We start from the raw sequence: 19628 nt of genomic DNA on the forward strand, positions 1-19628 counted from the left end.
TTAAAGCGCGCTTGGATATGCACTTGAAGTGCAATAACCTACAGGGCTACGGACCAAAAGCTGGAACATGGGATTCCTCTGGATCGCTCTTTGTTGGCCGGCGTTGAGCGAATGGGCCGAAATATCCTTCTTCCGTGCTGTAAATAACTATGATTCTATGATTCAGTTCTAAGCGAGGATCGAATTACAAGTAAGCCGGACGTGGAGACTTTATGAGTAGAATTAAGAGATAGGAAAGGAGTTAAGACAATAGTGGGAGTTGTGTATCGGCCCCCTAGTCGCAGTTGTGAAGTACTAGAATATATAAATATAGACATTAGACAAGCGTGTATTCAAGAGAGTATGGTTTTCATAGCGGGTTTAAATGTTCATATATATTGGGATAATCGGACGAGCACCTGTTAGAAAATTGTGAATTTCTTGAGTGTGTCCGGGCTAGTGCTACAACAATATGTTCCAGAACGAACAAGGGGCATGTCAATTTACATTTAGTAATGAGTAACAAGCCGGATTTATTCAACAGCCTAAGCGTAAGTGAAAATGTATTTATTATCGATCAAAACATGATCGACTTCAACGTAACGTTTCACAGGGAGAAACGCGAAACAGCTACTACTATTCTAGATTTCGGTAAGACCGACTTCAAGGGGCTGAGACTGAGACTGACCAGAATAAACTTGGAAAATCTGTTAATGGGTAAAACGAGAGGAAGTGTTAAAAATAATTAAAAGTGATACAGAATCAGTGTATACCCCTGAGGGGCCAAAGAAAACAGGCATGGACGGCTAAAGAGGTAAGGGACCACATTAAACTAAAAGTAAAAGCGTACACAAATGCAAAAAGTAGCACAGATCCTGGTGAATGGGAAAGCTACAAAGAAAAGCAAAGTGTCACAAAGCAGATAGTAAGTGCTACAAAGAGGGAGTATGAAAATCACCAACTGGTGAAATGAACAGACACATGGCAGATGTAAGTTAACGCAGATAATTGTGAAGTGATACATTTTAGGAGGATGAGGAGAGGCAATATGAATTCGTGATACAATTTTAACGGGGCCAGATTTATACGTGAAAATTCAAATCCCCTTTTAAGAATCTGCGTCTGGAGATCAATGATCCTGAAACCGGTCAAAATACTCTCCCTGTATTGTATTAACCAGCTCTAATTCGTACAATTTAATAGACGGGGGAGGATCTGGAAGACATGAGGACTTTTCCTTTGTTAATAGAAGAATAGAGTATAAAAACAAGGAAGTTATGCCAAACAATTTAAAAGCTCTTATGAGGTCTTAGCTGGAATATTGTGTTCAGTTCTGGGCAACACGCTTCATGGAAGAAGTCAAGCCCTTGGAGAGGGTGCAGAATAGATTTACAAGAATACTGCCAGAGTTGGGGACCTCATTTACACGAAGAGAATGGAGAAGCTGGGATTTTTCTCATTAGAATACAAAACGTTAAGAGGCGATTTATGATATAAGTTCAAAGTTGTTAAGTGTTTTGATAGTTAAAAAGGAAAAAGCTTTAGAATGTCACATTTTATGTGATAAAATCTCGATCGATGCAGGTGGAGGTCGAACCAATGTTTTTTGGTTTATGAGACCGACGCTTTACCACTTGGCCACTGCGCCCTGATAAACTATGTGATCTGCATCGCATTGCCACCGAATCCCATTTCATTTCAACTCGGTTGGAAAAGCATATACGCATGTACAAATCAATGAAGTGGGACTGTGGAACGGGCAAATGACTAGCGCCATTTACATGAAACTATCAGAAAACATTTCATAAAATCATACATTACCAATGGAGAGTACTTGGACCATCGTACTCTTGAACGAGCTATCCAATTAGTCCCAGATCTTTCCACAACGCCCTGCAAAATGTGCCCCTTCAAGCATTTATCAAATTCCATTTTGAGGGTTACAATTGAATCTGCAGAGCAACGGGGAAATGACATGGGGTTGAGACTGGCTGAGAGTCAGCACGGGCTCGACGGGCCAAATTGCTTTCATCCGTGCTGTAACAATTCCATGCATCGATGATTCTATAATTCACCACCCTTTCAGGCAGTGCATTACAGATCTCAACAACTCACAGCTTAAAAACAAATAATTCTTCTCCACTTCCATCTGTTTCCTCTATTGTCCTCTGGATGTTGCCAGGACTGGATAGATTTCGTTCTGGGGAAAGATTGGAGTTGTTTTCTTCGGAACAGATGAGAATAATGGGTGACATAATTGAGGTGTATAAAATTATGAGGGGCCGAGATAGTTAGCATAAGAAACACATATGCCCCTGAGTAGAGAGGTCAATAATCAGGTGCCTAGATTTAAAGTAATTTATAAAAGGATTACACGAGAGTCGAGGAGAAATCTTTTCGCCCAGAATGAATTTGGGTCTGAAACTCACTGACTGAAAAGTTGGCGGAGACACAATCCCTCATCACATTTAATCAGTACTTGTATATGGATTGAATTGCCCTAATCTGCAACGCTACAGATCAGGAGCTGGGAAGTGCGATTAGGCTGTAAAGCTCTTTCGATTGGCGGAGACAGGATGGGTCGAATGTTCTCCTTCTCTGAAGCAAACTTCTAAGAGGTGGGTAATGCTCTTTTGTGTCCTGCACATATCTGTATCCCACCATCGATGGGATCTTGCTGTGTGGTAATTGGCTGCAGTATTGCCCTACAGTACATCCAGTGACTACACTTGAAGAATTACTTCTTTTCTTGTAAAGCATGTTTTAATTAAATATTAATTCAGTGGATGTGGGCGTAACTAGCAAGGATGACATTTATTGCCCATCCCTAATTGCGGTTGAGAAGGTAGTGATGAACAAACTTCGTGAAACACTGCAGTACTTGGATATGGACTTGATGGCTGTGGTCCAAGCTCGAAATTGGATTTGGCAGGATATGCTTTGTCCACCAGCAAGGACGCGATGGGCTAAATAGTTTCCTTCTGTGATGTAAATTTCTATGGCTCTGTGGTCCAGTCATCGAGGTGATGGTACTACCAACGTGCTGTTGGAGAAGTATTTCCAAGCGAAAATAAAGGAAAGGCGATATATTTCCAGTTTCATTATCTGCGGAGTTGAGACTCGAGTTGGAAAAATCAATCTTCAACGATCGTGCCCACTTCTGAACTTATGATGGGGGGCAGGTCATTGATGAAGCAGGTGATGATGAACTCCTGCAGCGATATCCTGAGCTGAGATCATTGGCGTCGAACGACAACAACAATCTTCTTTTCTGCTAGGTATGTCTCCAGCAGTGGAGATTAACCCCGCAATGACTTCAACGTTAGAACCCTCCTTGTTGAAACATTGGGTCAAATGCTGCTTTGATGTCCAGGACAATCACTCTCGCCTCAGTTTAGAATTAATCACGTTTGTCCATATTTGGACTAAGGCTGTAATGATGTCGGAGCTCGAACTTAGCAACGGCGAGCAAGTGGATCATCCTATGTTTCTGAAAGATGCTACGGGGATGCAAGCCCGTGCTTTTACTGTTTGAAAACAGCGCACAGTTGCATGATGTATATTTGTAGGATCAGATGGGTCATCGACCCGAAATCTTACTCCTACCTCCTCTTCCGACAGACCCTACCAGGGCTTCAAAGCATGGCACGTTTTAAAATGTCAGTGTTAAAAAAATTGTTTCATTCTATATTTCTTAAAGATTAAGAAGGCACAACAGGCAGCCATGTATCCTAGTTTGCCGATGATGCAAATATTGGTGATATCGTAATTAGTGAAGATGCTACCGTTCACTTATAAAGATATATTGATAGATTAAATGAATGGACGACTCAGTGTCAGATAGTTTCCTGACAGGTAATTGTGTGGTCATCCATTTTAGATCACATAGATTAGGTCCGAGTACTAATTAAATGGAGCACAGCTCGGAGGGATGGAGTTCCAAAGTGGTTTTCAGTCCAAGTGCACATACCGCTAAAATGCAGTAGCAATTTACAAATATATTCGAAACAACTAATGGCATGTTAGGCTTTGTAACTAGGGGTTAGACTATAAAGCAATGGAAGTTTTTCTTCAACTGTACAGAGATGTAGTTAGATTATATCTGGAGTAAACTACGTTATAGAATATAATAGATTCATAGAAGTTTACAGCACGGAAGGAGGCAATTTCGGCCTATCCTGTCCGCGCCACCGTTTTCCAGGCTAATGCCACTTTCGAGCTCTAGGTCCATAACCCTGCACGTTACGGCCCTTCAGATGCACATCCAAATACTTTTTTTAATGTGCTAAAGTTTTCTGCCTCTACCACTCTTTCAGGCAGTTCGTTTTCGACAACCACAATTATCTGCCTGCGGAAATTTCCCATCACAACTCCTGAAAACCTTCTCCAATTACTATAAATATGTGCCCGCTGTTTGTTGAGCCCTCTGCTATATCTAGAAAGACATTATATCTAGTCCCCTTATGGGCACGGCCCCTTAGAAATGATCGGCGGGAATGGAATGTGTACAGTTCATCGTCACCAGAATGTTACCAGGATGCCTCGGGTTAAATTATGAGGAGAGATTACAATAACTAGGCCTGTACTCCCTGGAATATAAAAGGTTAAGTGGTGGTTTGATTGAGATTTTTAAGGTTTTGAAACGAATGAATACGATAGATAGAGATAAAGCTTTTTTTTACTGTTCGTGGGGGAGTTTATGACATTGTTAAAATCAGAGGCAGTACATTCGATAGAGACGTTAGGAAAATTTTCTTCACGCAAAGGGTGATGGATTTATCTTCTACAAAAGGCAGGATATACTAGCTCAATTATAAATGTTAATTTTAGATTGATAGTTTTTGCTAGACACTGGTTAAAATGATGTGGATCCAATGCAGATGGATGGAGTTAAGATCGAGCTCAGCTAAGAATTAACAGAATGGCGAATAGGCACAAAGGGCGGAATGGCCTAATCCTGTGCCTATGTTCAGTCAATTGGCAGAACACCTAATATAAATAAAGAAATGTTGTCTTGATGGGTGAATTAAAAATATATTATTTGCAGAGATTATGGACCGCTTCCACGCTTTCATAACAAACAAGCATTAAGTCTAATTGTCAACTCAGTTGTTTGAACATCTACCAGAAGCAGAGACACATCAGTTGGATTTTAATTCCATCGCATTAACATTTCGGCCATCCTGGTCATGGGCACGCTGCAGTGCAGTGCTTGGAAATTCGGCAAATCGCTTGCAGACTCAAAATTTAGTTTTCAGCGCAGAGCAAACTACACGCCTGCATACTCTGCAAACGTGGGAGGATATATGCCTTGTTTTTAACTGTGGTCGGTGAAAAGTTGAACCGCAAAAGCACAGCACTTAGGCAAATAACGCATTGAACTGACCGTCCGTAACTAGACAAGAAAGCCCCTTGCTTTAACCCACAGAACATGTAATCTTCCCGTCAACACTGAACATATTTGAATGAATAATGTTAAAATGCTCTTCAACCAATCAGTATCAGCAAGTTCAGACTGAACCAGCGCTTAAGGGATAACTCATAAGGTATGGAATAAACTGATGTGGGGAGCGATGGAGAGAGTGACAGAGAGAAAAACCATATTTGGACAGATAAACAGATCCCCAATGAGAAAAGCGGACATAAATTGACTGCAACTGAAGTAGACATAAAGCGAGACTGACACACGGAAAGAAAGTTAGAGTCAGAGAGAAATAGAATGAATGATAGAGAGAGAAAAAGAGAACCAGCACACTAAATGTTAGAAAATCCCTGCCGGCACGGCCGGGAATTAAATCCATGAACTGACGATTAAAGGTGAAAAAACAAGCTCACTGAGAGAGAGGATTGTAGCATCACAGAAGCAGGAATGAGACATTTTCCCCAGAGCCCTGCAAACTGTTCGCCATCAACTATTCACCCCGCAACCTAAGAGAGTGCAGGTAGAGAGGGAGAGGGTGATCAGCAGACAGAATAGGAGGACGAGGCAGGTAGTGCACGAGCCCCCGAGTCCATCTCGCTCGCCAACAGATATTATCTTCTGAGTACCTGTGTGGAGATAGTGCTTGTGGCGAGTGCAGCCAGATACAAATCCTGCACAGGGGAGGAGGGAGAAGAAAGGAATAGCTTAATGATAGGTGTTTCAATAATCAGGGGAACAGAAAGGCGCTTCTGCCACCGCAGACGTGACACCAGAATAATATGTTACCTTCCTGGGGGCTAGGATGTTAGCGAGCGGCTGCAGGGCATTCTGAGGGAGAAGGGTGATCAGTCAGCGGTCATTGTCCATATTGTTACCAATGACATAGGTAGAAAGAGGGCTGAGGTCCTCCAGGCTGAGTTTGGGGAGCTACGCTAGAGGCTAAAAAGCAGGAACTGAAAGGAAGTAATCTCCAGAATACTCCAGGTGCCACGAACTAGTGAGTAGAGTAATAGGAGGATAGAGCACGTGAATGCATGGCTGGAGAGATGGTGCAGGAGGATGGGCTTTAGTTTCCTGAGATATTTGGACTGATTTTCGCGGAGTTGGGGCCTGTACAAGTCGGACGGGTTGCCCCTCAACAGAGCCGGGACAAATAACCTCGCATTGTGGCGGGCCGGAAGGAGGCGGTGGTTGCTCGTGCTGTTGGGGAATGTTTAAACTAGTTTGGCAGGGGGATGGGAACCTTAGAATAGATTCAATAGGGAGGGGAGTAGAGTTGTAATTAAAAAGCAAAAGGTAGAAAGTGAGTTTCTACGACAGAGGAAACAAGCAGGAAAAAAGGGTAAAAAACAAATTTAAAAAGCATCTTTTCTAAATGCACGTAGCATTCGTAACAAAACAGATGAGTGACGGAACAAATAGACAAAAATGAGTATGATCTGAAAGACATTACAGAGACGTGGTTGCAAGTGGATCAGGACTGGAAATAAATATTCAGGGGTATTTGACATTTCGGAAGGACAGACAAAAAGGAAAAGCAGGTGGGGTAACACTGTTAATAAAAGATGGGATGAGTGTTTGTGAGAAACGAGAGGATCAAGTGGTTGAATCAGTTTTGGTGGAGATAAGAAACAATAACGGGAAAAAGCCGCTGTTGGGCTCCTACCAGTAGCTCCACGGTTGGACGGAGTATAAATCAAGGAATAATGGAGGCTTGTAAAAAAGAACGGCAATAATCATCGGGGCATTTAATCTTCATATTTACTGGATAAAATTAATTGGTCAGGCTCGAATTGAGGAGGCGTTCATAGAGTGTATCCGGGATAGTTTGCTTCTACTGTACATGCTACCCCAACTCGGGAGCAGGCTATCTTAGCTCTAGTACTGTGTAATGAGACAGGATTAATAAATGATCTCGCAGTAAAAGATCGTATACGATTGAGTCACCACAATATGGTTGAATTTCAAATTCAGTTGGAGGGAGAGAAATTTGGTTCTCCAACCAGTGTCCTCAGCTTAAATGAAGGGGACTACAAAGGTATGATGGCAGAGGTGGATAAAGTAGACTGTGAAAGTAGCCTAAGGTGTGGGATGGTTGATGAGCAGTGCAGACATTTAAGGAGATATTTTATTACTCTGAACAAAAATTTACCCAATGAGAAGGAAAGGCTGTTAGAGAAGGGATAACCATGCGTGTCTAACTAACAAAATAATGGAGGCTATCAAATTGAAATCAAAGGTATACAATGCGGCCAAGTCAAATGGGAGACGAGAGCAGCGGATTGGGGATTTCTTTTAGCCAGCAGAGAATTATTAAAAAAATGATTAAAGAGGGAAGATAGATAATGAAAGTAAACCAGTAGGAAATATAAAAACAGATAGTAAGAGTTTCTACAAATTCATAAAAACGAAAGGAATGGCTAATTTAAATGTTGGTCCCCTGGAGGATGACACTGGGGAATTAATATTGGAGAACAGGGAAATGGCAGAGACGTTGAAAAAATATTTTGTATTGGTCTTTACAGTAGATGACACTAAAAACAACCCAATAGTGGATAATCAAGCGGATATAGGCAGGGATGAACTTAATACTATCACTATCACGAACGAAGTAATGCTAGTAAAATAATTGCATTAAAGGCAGACAACTGCCCTGGACCTGATGGTTTTCATCCGAGGGTCTTAAGAGAAGTGGCTGCAGAGGTAATGGATGCATTTGTTATAACTTCTCAAAATTCCCTGGATTCGGAGGCGGTTAGAGCGAATTGGGAAACGGCAAATATAACGCCCCTTAAAAACGAGACAAGCTAAAAACAGGAAACTATAGATCAGTTACCCTTACATCTGCCGTTGCGAAAATGCTGGACTCCATTATTAAGGAAGCAGTAGCGGGACATTTGGAAAAGCATGATTCAATCAAGCAGAATCAGCATGGATTCATGAAAAGGAAATCATGTTTAACAAATTTTCTGGAGTTTTTGAGGATGTAAGGAGTGGATAAGCGGACACCAGTCGATATGGTGTATTTGGATTTCCAGAAGGCATTCGATAATGTGCCACATAATTGGTTACTGCACAAGATAACAGCTCACGGGGTTGGGAGTAAAATATTCGCATCGATAGAGGCTTTGCTCAAAAATAGAAAACAGAGCATCGGGATAAATGCGTAATTTTCCATTTGGCAAACTGTGACTAGTGGGTTCAAGCAGGTATCAGTGCTCGGAACACAAGTATTTACACAGTATATTAACGATTTGCATGACAGGACCGAGTGTAAAGGAGCTAAGTTTGCTGATGATACAAAGATGGCTAGGAAAGCAAATTCTGAGCAGCACACAAAAAAAAACTGCAAAGGGATATAGACAGACTAAGTGAGTGGGCAAAAGTTTGTCAGTTCCAATATAATGTGTGACAATGTGACGCTACCAACTGTGGCAGAAAGAATAGAAAAGCAAATTAAATTTAAATGGAGAAAAGTTGCAAATGGCGGCAGTACAGGGACACCTGGGGGTCGTTGTGCTTGAAACATAAAAATTAGTATGCAGGTACAGCAATTGATCAGGAAGGCAAATGGAATGTGCGTTTATTGCAAGTGAGATGGTTTATAAAAGCAAATTAGACCTGCTACAATTGTTCTAGGTATTACTGTGGCCACACCTGGAGTACTGCGTACAGTTTTAGTCTCCGTATTTAAGGAAGGATATAATTGGAGACTGTTCAGAGAAGGTTCACTCAGTTGATTTCGGAGATGAGGGGGATTGACTTATGAAGATAGGTTAAGTAGTTTGTGGCTATCCAAACTGGAGTTCAGAATAATGAGAGGTCATCTTATCGAAACTTATAAGATAATGAGGACGCTTGACAAGGTGGATGCAGAGAGCATATTTGCACTCATAGGGGAAACGAAAACTAGGGGACATAGTCTTAGAATAAAGGACCGCCCATTTATAAACACATAAGAACATATGAAATATGAGCAGCAATACACCATACGGCCCCTCGAGTCTGCACGACTATTTAATACGATAATTGCTGATCGGATCATGGACTCAGGTCCACGTACTGCCCGCTCCCCATAACCCCGTATTACCAACATTTAATGTGAAATATGTCTGTTTCCTCACATGTCGGGCGGCTGTGAGAAGCGGAACTTTGAGTAAAAGATGGCGATGCTCGGCCGGGATTGGGAACCTGAACCTCTCGCAATTCAAATGTGACCATCCCAAAGCAAGAATCATACCCCTAGCCCAACGAGCCGCCAATAGTGGAGAGCGTAGCTCTCAGATTCTTACGGTAGTGAGAAAAGATATTCGACCCATCGTGCTTGCGCTGTCCCTCAGAGACCTATCCAATTAGACCCCCTCTCCACAGTCCGACAAATGTTATCCCTATGACGAAAATTTTATTAATTTGAGACATGACATGAGCAAAGTGCAGCATCCTTGTCAGTAAAAGGGGAATTTGGCGATGTGGTTAACAAAACCATCAGGGGGTTGTCAAAGCTGTAAAAAAATAACGACGAGAATGGGATTCGAACACATACGTGCAGAGCACAATAGATCAGCAGTCCATCGCTTTCACCTCTCGATCACCTCGTCTCCGATTCACCACAGCGTCAGCCATTCAATCTCTTGCTTTTTGTATGCAAGCAGAAAGAACGAGCAAGAAAGTCGACTTCACAGCTTGCTCTGCCCGTACAACCAGATCGACAATGATGAAAACGTGCCCTTCGATTCTCAAAGCAAGCAGCCTTGATTTATTTCAGGTATGTGACTGGAAGAGATGGTTGGTTTTTCCGCAGAAACACAACAAAGCATATAAAATTTAACGCAGCGAACTAATTGACAGCGGCAGGACTCAAATCTGCAATCATCTGCTAACGTCGCCATTGCAATCGAAGTTAGACGCTCTATCCATTAGGTCACGCAGCCTTTATCATCAGCGCAAAAAATGCTGTTGTGTCTATTGGGAGCAAATTCGGGGCAACTGCGATATCAAGGATTGGATTAGGAATAGATGAGCATATTTCGAGTAACTGAACAGATGCACTGTGATCTGGGTGCGCACTGGCGCAGGCAAACCCCATGTAACTTGGAACACAACAGTTTAACAATTCATCCATCGTAGTTCAAATCACACACCTTTTAAACTATACAGGATGATGCAGGAATATGAGAAAATTCGTTTTAAAGGGACAGATTATGAACAGGAAATGACAACCATCCCTTTTAAACAGACACAGAATGATCCGCGACTACAAGCACATCCCTTTTACACAGATGCAGAATGACCCTTGACTGACAGCAGTTCCCTTTTAAAAGAATTAAGTGAGATTTCTATCATCCCTGATTGCAATTGTGCAGTGCGTGAGTGAGCGTGGGGGTCAGGAACACGTGGGGCTGAGACGATCATTGAAACCAGAGGTGATCGACAGGCAGGAAGGACTGAGGGTCGGAAAACCAACCAAGACAAAAAGCCAATTTACAATATATATATATATATTTAACATTTAAAAAAATAAATACATTTAAATTTTATTTTTAAAAGATTGAATTTGATTTGTTTGAAATAAATAAATAATTGATTCATTATCTAGATTTTTTTCGATTGAACGAAGGCTGTGTGATTGGAAGAATTCCATTGCAAATGAGCGGGTGCAGTCAGTAAATATCCAATCACAGTTATACCAGAATCTTGCTGTAATAAACACTGAGCATTTATTAAGCAGAGTCTTAAAATACACTCTGTGAAATGAGAAATGCTGAAATTTCATCACACGCATAGCACAAAATCTGATTCAATTTTGGCAGGCTCTCTGTTGCTATGTATTTCCCTCAGTTTGAAACAGAATGTGCCAAGTTGTCCATGGTGATTTCAATAATTATTACTCATTCACAGAGTGTTATGAAATTAATTTAATGAGCTTTATTTTAATTGATTAAATCCCAGAACAGGCATCAAACCTGTGCTGACGAGGATAGAGCGCTGCATTCTAACCACTAGGTGAGTAAACGTTGATGCCGAGAACTCGTGAACCAGTCAGGCGGCCTCTGTGAGAATGTTTAAAAGGAGAATGTTCAAAGTTAACTAGTCGCATCAGCACTGAACTGCAATTTAAAAAAACAGCCAAATCCTGTGTTTTTCCCCGGCAGACATTGCGGAAATTAAACGGCGGAAGTTAACCGTTTGAAGATTGAATGTCTTTTGGAACTGGCTCATTTTATTAATTGTAAAACATATGTTAATCTTAAAGACTTGGATATTTTATTGCAGTCCTGTGGTGTTGCGACTTTACCAGAACAACAACAACAATTTAGCTCACAGATTAATGCGTGGTATCCGCATTGGTTTCAAAACCCACAAACTGGCGCTTTGGGATTAAAATATCGGACCGTATCTGGATTGCATTGTTGACGCTTCACGTCAATCAAATTTAATTACAACTCGTCCTCAGAAATCTTTCCAGAGATGCTGCCTGACGGGCTGAGTATATCCAACATTTTCCGATTTCATTTCAGATTTACAGGATTCGCAGTACTTTGCTTTTGAAAATAAAAAGTAACATAAGTTGACGTCATTGGTAATTCAAAAGTCAGTACCTTTCTGCAACGGCAAACGTGAGTCATGCGTGCTGTACATCCTCCCTGCTGCTAGGAAAAGAACATCACTGAGTGGCTGCAGAACATTCTGAGAGGTGAAGGGGAGCAGCCGTGATCTATGTGCTAACCAATGACAGAAGGAAACAAGGGGATGAGTTCCTTCAGTCAGAGTTTCAAGTGCAATTGAGAAAATTAATGAGCAGGACCACAAAGGTATTCTATGGATTATTCCCAGTGCCCGCGTTATTACGTTTAGAAATGACAACGTGTGTCTGGATAAACGGTGCACGAGGTCGGGCTGCAGAATCGTGGGGCTTTGGGATCAGATCTGGTACAGGAGGGACCTGTTACCGGGTTGGGTTGTCGGGTTGTACATCAATAGAGCTCGCGCTAAGGTTACCTACTGGGGCGGGTGAGCATTTGATCTAATTTGGCAGTGGATTTGTGTACCAGGATGAAACATCTGTAGATGTTGTTATTATGCCTTTATACATAAAATCCAGATGATTATTATATATCAACTATAGCCCTGAATGCGGCCTCAGACAGCACATTTCAGCCCAGCCTTGGGAAACGATATACCACGGCCCGCCCAAACTTTCCCTTACACCGAGCACAAGCAGAGCATACACAGGCACAGCAGAATTTGCTGAGCACCGTAGAGAGTAAAATGTTCTTTGATCAGTGATAGCACTAAATATATTCTGGTGTCTCTGTGTCAAGTTGCAATTTGTTCTGTGGGATATAAATAAAGTTTGTATATCTGTTTTAGTGTTTATATATTTGAATGTAACAAAGTTATAACTAATAGTATTGTGGTGCATCTGTATTTGTTATAAATGTATTTTCTGTGTGTACCTTTGTATCTATATTACTTTTAAACACCTCGCAAATAAACGTAAATAAAATTGTAGCACAGCGATACTTAGAGATAAATTCAGAAAAAAAACAGACATAAAAACAAATACATTTATAATAAAACAGATATGAACGCAAACAATTTGATTATCAAGGTTCCACACAATTTAATTTACAACTCACAAACAGATGCACAAATATATTTATATATTTCACCCAAGGACATCCAAATTCATTGCAAATAACAAAACATTACACACAAAAATAAAACACGTCTATGGCGAAAACCTATGGAGCCTCAATAACTGAAGGCTTCTTGCAGAGAGCCGGCACAGACACGGTGGGATGAACAGCTTTAGTCTGTGTTGACTGATTCGATGATTCCTTGTCTTCCTTGTCTTCTTGCTTGTAAGATAGGTGGAACAGGCAGCTGTATGATGGGTTCTCTGATAGCATAGGCCGTGAAGCAATCGGTTAGCGCGCGGTGATTATATGACAGTGTAGGCCCGGGAAATGCCGAGGTTGTGAGTTCGAGCTTTTGCATGTGATGTTTGTCCTTTTCAGAGTCAGAGGCCGGTTTCTATTTATCCATCTGTTTTGTCTATTCCGCCTTGTACCACGGTGCTGTCTGTCACTCTCACTACGGTTATCTCAGTGGCAATCTGTGGGCTATTTCTAAATGAAAACCCGTGCCCGTTCCTCACATATAATAATTGAGCGGATCAAACAATTCCTCATCTGACACTACGGAACTAATGAGCCAACATTTATAACAAGATATAGTTTATTGTCAATATAACTGTCCATCTTGAGTTATATAGGTTCAATTCTGTCCAAAACCAAACTATGATCTCAACGTGTTTCCAATAAACCGCTTTTTAATGTATTGACGCAAGCGCTACCATTGTAGCTCAAGGAGTTTCATAATTAATAAACATAGAAATCAAGCAATGAAACGGCAGAGATGGTTTTGCGACTGCAGAATGCCCTCGCCCAGACAAGGTTTAAAAACTGGCAGCGTGCAGGAGGAAGGGAGGAGTGGAAAGTGAACCGCAGAAAAGACACGGGAGTTTTGGAAGCTTAGGGAGTTTTTCTCTGACCACAACATAGTTGCACACGGACCGGATATTGTTGCTGTTAAATATGAATAAAATGCAACGTTTGTTTGCAGCTGTTTCTGTTTCGGTCACTTTTAACTGACTAATTCTTAATTTCATTTGCCTGCGATGATTCCATAAATTTTCGTATCCTTGCCAAACAAAAATCAATCAATGTGAAACTTCAAAATTTCAATTGACCCCAGCCGCAATAGATTTTTAGGCGAGGATTTATAAGACAGGTGGAACAGGCAGCTGCATAATGGGAGCATCAACACCACACCGCATCTGCATGCACTTATAGCGGTGGAATCGGATCGGGCACAGTACCTATATGGTAATACAAGCCCCGGAAAAGCCGAGGTTGTGAGTTCGAGCTTTACCAAGAAGAGCTGATCGTTTTGCTTGTGACATTTCTACAGGAATCGAAAGTACATTTGATGTATCCCCCAACATGATCTACGTTTCACTGTTTTATTCTAGCATTTAGTTTGCTTTTGCACACAATATTGTAACGGAGGATGAGAGTGGAAATTACATATGGGATGGAGTGGAGGCGTTTTGACATTTAATCAATAACTTTGATGTAAAGAATAATGTACCGGAAACACACTCGATTTCAAAGGGAAGATATATAAAGGCATTGGTTATGTCCACATAATTCCTGCACCACATCCAATAGAAACAAGGATTTTCCTGAACATTTCGCTGAAAATGTTGTGCTCAGTGTTGCAATGCTCGTGCATTGGCCTTCTCGCTGATTCTGTTCAATAGAAACATTCAAACTTGTCGATTCGAGTCCCATCAAAGTCCAATTGTAATTTAATAGAATGCTTACCGCACAGCAGGAGGCCATTCGTCCCATAGAGAGCGTGCCAGCTCTCAGCTAGTCCCACTCCCCTGTCCTTTCCCCATAGCCCTGCAGGACAGGGTTGGCTGGTTCTGAGGCTGGAAAGAAATTGTTTGCAGCAAACCGCAACTGTCTGCGATAGCCAGAAGGTTTAATGTTTTGGCCCTGAAATCCACTCAGATTTACCTGCTCGCCACTATACTGTGTAAAGCTCCATTCATTGCTCGAATAAATAAGAGCTCCAGTTGCGGACTGCATTTCCCTAGCTCAGAGCCTGAGAGATCGCCAGGGAGCGAAGCACGTTTAAACCGTCGCCCAATTATGTTTTACGCTTTTACAACATTTCAAGAGAGCAAAATAATTGCCCCTCAAGATGCAATGACCTTTTCTGACATTGGATTCGCATGCATCTTTCTGTCTCTCCCTGTCTCTGCCTCTTGTATTTCTCTGTTTTGCGCTGATTAAGTTCTCAGGCGTCAATGGACGGCCTGGGCTGATCTAACCTCCAACAAGGGCAGAAATGGCTAAAGAAAGATGTGCACAATAGGAAAGGAGTGGTGTAAATTTGGGGCAAATATGTGCACAGATATGTCCCTTCGCGCTCGCAGTGAAATAAAGCAGCACCGATTATAAAATTGTCTTAAGGTAGAGTGTACATTATGAGAATGCCGAGACAGACGTCAATAAAGAGCTATTCATGCTGCAAATTCTTATTTGATAATACAGGTCACTTATTTAAGATTAGTTTTGTAAACACATTCCAATATTTTTGACTTGGAATAGTCATCAATTCTCGCACGGCAGTTGGACGCCTGTGTCCAGTTGGAAAGCTGTCAGAAAGAACATGCAGAACATTGACTTTCTGCTGAGCAGACCATGAGCCTCCTTCTTGAAAATGGTTTTCCAGTCCCGCTAACAGGGGATTAAGCATCATGGGAGTTGATTAGAACTGTGCCCACTTGCATAGCAGGACCTGTAGGGGTCATTTCCCCTTCCTTAAAGAAGAGTAATGACACAGTTTGCAGAATTTGCTCGCACCACTCGCAATTCGCTCCAAGGATGAGCCGAGCCGATCACGTGGAGTTAATACAATTCCTCCAGTCAGTAAATACAGTTGGCATATCAAGAAAATATAAGGAATCACCGTGACGTAGTCACTGAGCGCGCAGCTTAATGGATAAGGTATGTTATCAGGAATGACAGTTTTGATGAGATTTAGATTCAAAGCCAATTTATGTAATATTCAGTCAAATTCTTGGAAGTTTTATCAGCAACAAACGCTTAACAAAGCAGATGAGCATAATCGATTAGCAGTCCATTGCCTTAACCTCTCCTCTGCAATCGAGCACAACTCGGCTATTCCATTTCTTTTTGCATCCGTACAGAACTACGCTGCAAAATGTTCCCTCCACGATGTGGCCTGCCCGTGCACCCAGATCGACAATGTTGAAAATGTACTATCAGCTTCTGTAAGCAAACGGCCTTTAGTTACTACAGGATGGCTGTGAAATGTCTCCTCAAAAAATGAGGTGCGGGCCCCTTTTAAATAGACCAGGCAGCTGGACACGCCGGTTTCAAAACCGACCAAATGCAGAACTCTCTACAGTTAGACCACATTAGGCGTACTGTGTGCAATGCTGGTCGCCATATTTAAAAGAAGATAGCGATGCTCTGGATAGGGTGCGGAGAAGATCGTATACTATCAGAAAAGAATCGACAGGCTCAATTTATTTTGTAGTGAAACGAGAAGTCTGAGGGGTGACCTAATAGAGCGCTTTAATATCCTGAAAAGTTTTGACAGAGTAGATACAGAGTGTTTTCACTTGTGGGGAAGAGTATTACAAGAGACCATCATTATAAGAAAAATGAGCAACAAATCTAATTGGGAATTAAGAAGAATCTTCTTTAGCCAGAGAGTGGTAAGAATGTAGAACTTACTACCACCAGACTGGTGGAATAAAATATTATAGATGCATGTAAGGAGCCGTTAGATAAATAAATGAGGGAGAACTGAATGGAGGGCTATGTTGATAGTGCTCGATGCGGGAAGAGGGGAGGATGCTCCAGTGGACCACAACGTCGATATTGACAGGTTGGGCCGAAAAGCCTGTTTTTGCACTGAATATCCTATATGATATCATGAATTCGGCACCTATGAGTCCATTTCAAAAGCCAACATCTCGCAACTTTCAGATCGAGAGGAAATAACACTGATTAATATTCTGGGCTTACAGTCTTTCAAAAAGATGTCAAGATGTGTGCTCCTTAAAACCTACCTCTTTAACCAAGTTTTGGGCAACTGCCATAATTTCTCTTTTATGTGGCTCGGTGTCAGCGTTATTTAATTTGGTTTAAGCTGTTGTGGAGCACCCTCTGACGTCTAACTATGTTAAAGGCGTTACATAAATGCAAGTTCTTGTTGTTGTTGTAATATTTCCTCATTGTCTCCCTGTTTCAGGATGCAAAGAAAACGTGCTCGTTGAGAAGGCATGCGGCATACTTACCTTTATTAGCCGAGGTATATTGTACAATAGCAGTGAAGTTATGCTTGAGCTATATAAAACATTATTTGGGCCACAGCTAGTGTACTGCGTACACATCAGTACAGGAAAGATGTAATTGCACGAGAGAGGGTGCAAAAGAGATTTACGATGATGTTGCATGGACTAGAGAATTTTAGCTATGTGTAATGATTCGATAGGCTGAGTTTGTTTTCATTGGAACATTGGGAGCTGAGGGGAAACATTATTGATGTGTTCAAAATTTTGAGGGGCCGAGAGAGAGTGGATGGGAAGGACCTATATTTCGGAGCAGAATTGTCATCAAATAGTGGAGATAGATTTAAAGTCATTGGTAGCAAGTTGAGAGGGGAATTGACGGGTAATGGCTTCACCCAGAGCAAGTTGGGAGTCTGGAACTCACTGCCTGAAAGGATGGTAGAGGCAGAAACCCTCACATCATTTAAAACGCGCTTGGATATGCACTTGAAATGCAATAACCTACAGGGCTACGGACCAAAAGCTGAAACATGGGATTCCTCTGGGTAGCTCTTTGTTGGCCGGCGTTGACCGAATGGGCCGAAATATCCTTCTTGCCTGCTGTAAATAAACATGATTCTATGATTCACTTCTAAGCGAGGATCTAACTACAAGTAAGCCGGACGTGGAGACATTATGAGTAGAATTAAGAGATAGGAAATTATTTAAGACAATAGTGGAAGTGTCTTTCTAACCCCTAGTCGCAGCTGTGAAGCAATAGAATATATAAATGTAGAGATTAGACAAGCGTGTATTAAGGACAGTGTGGTTTTAATATGGGATTTAAATTTTCATCTATATTGGGATAATCGGACTAGCATCTGTCAGAAAAATTGTGAATTTCTTCAGTGTGTCCGGGCAAGTTCTACAACAATATATTCCAGAACGAACAAGGGGCATGCCAATTTACGTTTAGTAATGAGTAACGAGCCGGATTTATTCAACAGCATAAGGGTAAGTGAAAATGTATTTAATAGCGATCAAAACATGATCGACTTCAACGCAACGTTTGACAGGGAGATACGTGAAACAGCTACTACCATTCTAGATTTCTGTAAGACCGACTTCAAGGGGCTGAGAGAGAGACTGTCCAGAATACACTGGGAAAAATCTGTTAATGGGTAAACCGACAGGAGGTGTTAAAAATAATTAAAAGTCATACAGAATCAATTTATCCGCCTGAGAGGCCAAAGAAAACAGGCATGGACGACTAAATAGGTAACGGACCACTTTAAACTAAGAGTAAAAACGGACACAAATGCGAAAAATAGCACAGATCCTGGTGAATGGGAAAGCTACAAAGAAGAGCAAAGGGACACAAAGCAGATACTAAGTGGCACAAAGAGGGAGAATGAAAATAACCGACTGGTGAAATGAACAGACACATAGCAGATGTAAGTTAACGCAGAGAATTATGAAGTGAAACATTTTGGTAGAATGAGGAGAGGCAATGTGAATTAATGATACAATTTTAACGGGGCCAGATTTATACATGAAAATTTAAATCCCTATTTAGGCATCTGCCTCTGGAGCTCAATGATCCTGAAACCGATCATAATGCTCCCTGTATTGTATTAACCAGCTCTAAAACGTACAATTTTAAAGAAGGCAGGATCTGGAAGACATGGGGACGTTTCCTTTGTTAATAGACGAATAGAGTATAAAAACAAGGAAGTTATGCCAAACAATCATAAAACACTTATGAGGTCTTAGCTGGAATGTTGCATGGGGAACACGCTTCAGGGAAGAAGTCAAGCCCTTGGAGAGGGTGCAGAATAGATTTACTAGAATACTGCCAGAGTTGGGGACCTCATTTATACGAAGAGACTGGAGAAGCTGGGATTTTTCTCCTTAGAATAGAAAATGTTAAGAGGCGATTTATGGCGCTGGTTCAAAATTATGATGTGTTTTGACAGGGAAAAAGGAAAAAGCTTCAAAATATGACATTTAAAGTGATAAAATATCGATAGGCACAGATGGGGGTCGAACCCATGATCTTCGGTTTACGAGACCGACGCCTTACCACTTGGCCACCGCGCCCTGATAAACTGTGTGACTGGCGTCGTATTGCTACCGAATCCCACATCATTTCAATTCGGTTGTATAAACACAGACGCATATGCAAAGACATAAAGTGGGATAATGGAACGGGCAAATGACCAGCGTCATTTATTTGAAACTATCATAAAACATTTCATAAAATCATACATACCGATGGAGAGTACTTGGTCCATCGTACTCTTGAACGAGCTATCCAATTATTCCCAGATCTTTCCACAACGCCCT

At 41.4% G+C, this 19628-nt stretch overlaps 1 non-coding gene across 1 annotated transcript; it reads right to left on the reverse strand.

Annotated features, from left to right (window-relative positions):
* Positions 1–19310: 19310 nt before the first annotated feature.
* trnat-cgu (transfer RNA threonine (anticodon CGU)) lies at positions 19311–19382 on the reverse strand. Its single transcript has one exon. It is a non-coding gene; the product is annotated as a tRNA-Thr (tRNA).
* Positions 19383–19628: the final 246 nt, after the last annotated feature.

Source organism: Pristiophorus japonicus, unplaced genomic scaffold, assembly GCF_044704955.1.
Source record: "Pristiophorus japonicus isolate sPriJap1 unplaced genomic scaffold, sPriJap1.hap1 HAP1_SCAFFOLD_1073, whole genome shotgun sequence".
In the NCBI taxonomy this organism is placed as follows: domain Eukaryota; kingdom Metazoa; phylum Chordata; class Chondrichthyes; family Pristiophoridae; genus Pristiophorus; species Pristiophorus japonicus.